At 47.6% G+C, this 1,693-nt stretch overlaps 1 pseudogene; it reads right to left on the reverse strand.

Moving 5' to 3' along the window:
* Positions 1-73: 73 nt before the first annotated feature.
* On the reverse strand, positions 74-632 carry LOC116070596 (annotated as a pseudogene).
* Between the last annotated feature and the right edge of the window lie 1,061 nt (positions 633-1,693).

Consider the following 1,693-nt stretch of genomic DNA (forward strand, 5'->3'; position numbering starts at 1 on the left):
GAGTTTATTTGTAAAAACAGCATAGGACACTGGTCATCTGCAAACTGTGTAAGTAGGTGTGTCACAGCGGTCCATCTATCTTCACACTGGCAGGAGCCTTTTCTATGGGGCCTTTACAGGGGCCTGGGCACCTTTGGGAGCCTGGGCTGGAGCTGCAGCCTGGGCCTTAGCTGGAGCTTTGGCCCCTGCCTTTGTTTGAACCTTGGGCTTTGGTTGGCAGAGCCTTTGACCCTTAGCCATGTAGCTTCGAATCTTCTTCCCAAGCTTGGGGTGAGCGATGAACTCCAGATGGCTGAGTTTGCGGCTGGGACCCTTTGGCATCTTGGGCTTGACGACCTGAGGCTTCACCAGGGCCTTGATGGCCTCTGCGCGTGCACTCACTGCCTTTGCGTTGTTGGCCTGCATCTTCTTCAGGCCTTTCTTGTGCTTCTTGGCAAAGCGCATATTCCTCAGGAACTTGGGGTCAACCCCCTTTAGAGACTCGTATCTTTGTGACCGGGGTTTCTTGATGCCATTTCTGTGCCATTTGCGGGACTGATTGTGTGTGGTGTGGTTCTTGGACTTGGCCATGTCTGCATGGTAAGCGGCGGCTCCCGCAGCGCCTGGGACCGGAAGAGAAAGAGAAAGGCTCATAGTGCCAGGTTATTAATTCTTATAAGTATGGCTGTCCCATGAGGCACTGTGCTTGGAATATTCATTAACTTCCATGTCCAGAACCGATTCTAATCATCACATTAGAATGGAAGTCATAGCTGACTTTCTTTCCTACCTAGCATGCCTTCTATTATGCCATTCACACTGGGTAAGGAACTCACTTGTTACTACAAGGGGAAGGGATGCTGACTCTGCAGATAGAAGACATGAGCCAGCAGGAGATCTGGAATAGCATCCTCTCAGTTGGAAGTTAGCCTTGGGTGTTCTGAAAGGCTGGGGAGGGAGGTAAGGGCCTATTAAGGACCTTCATCACTCAGGAAACATTCAAACCAAAAACAACTAGCATCAGCCTAGTGACCCTTCCCATCTCTAGATAACCGTAGGACAGAGACTGCCTCTTGCTGAGCTTTTCCAGGCCTGGAGACCTCCCTGTGGAGTAGCACCCCTAGAGGAAGAAGAAATCAAGTGGTACAGAAACCTGGGAACGGAAGATGCAATTGATTTTCACACTAATGAGGAAAAAGCAAAACAAAACAACTCTAAGTTATGATCTTCCTGCTTGTCTACAAACTCTGAATTTCATAGGTAATAAATGCTAACTTATTTGTGCATAGACTAATCTAGAAGGAAATAAACTGTATGTATGTATGCCTGTGGGAAGAAGGGGCTGGTCTGGTTTAAAAGCTCAGGATCAGAGTGTCAAGAGATGGGTTTGGGTCCATGACATTGGTCTACTGAATCTAGTTTCTCCCCCTTGCCTGAGTCCTTAGTTTTACCCCCTGAAATGCTGGGTGTAGTAGCTAGGATAACAACTCAGACACCATACTTAGTGCAGTATTCTAAAGGGAACTGGAAAGATTGGAAGGGAACAAACCATAAAGTACAGAGGACAAAAGGGAAAGAATGTTGACTATCAGAAGCTAAGAGGATTAAATAACATTAGTTGTGATAGAAAACCCTTTAATCCCAGCACTTGGGAGGCAGAGGCAGGAGGATTTCTGAGTCCAAGGCTAGCCTGGTCTACAGAGTGAGTTCCAGG

Source organism: Mastomys coucha, unplaced genomic scaffold, assembly GCF_008632895.1.
Source record: "Mastomys coucha isolate ucsf_1 unplaced genomic scaffold, UCSF_Mcou_1 pScaffold1, whole genome shotgun sequence".
Classification (NCBI taxonomy): domain Eukaryota; kingdom Metazoa; phylum Chordata; class Mammalia; order Rodentia; family Muridae; genus Mastomys; species Mastomys coucha.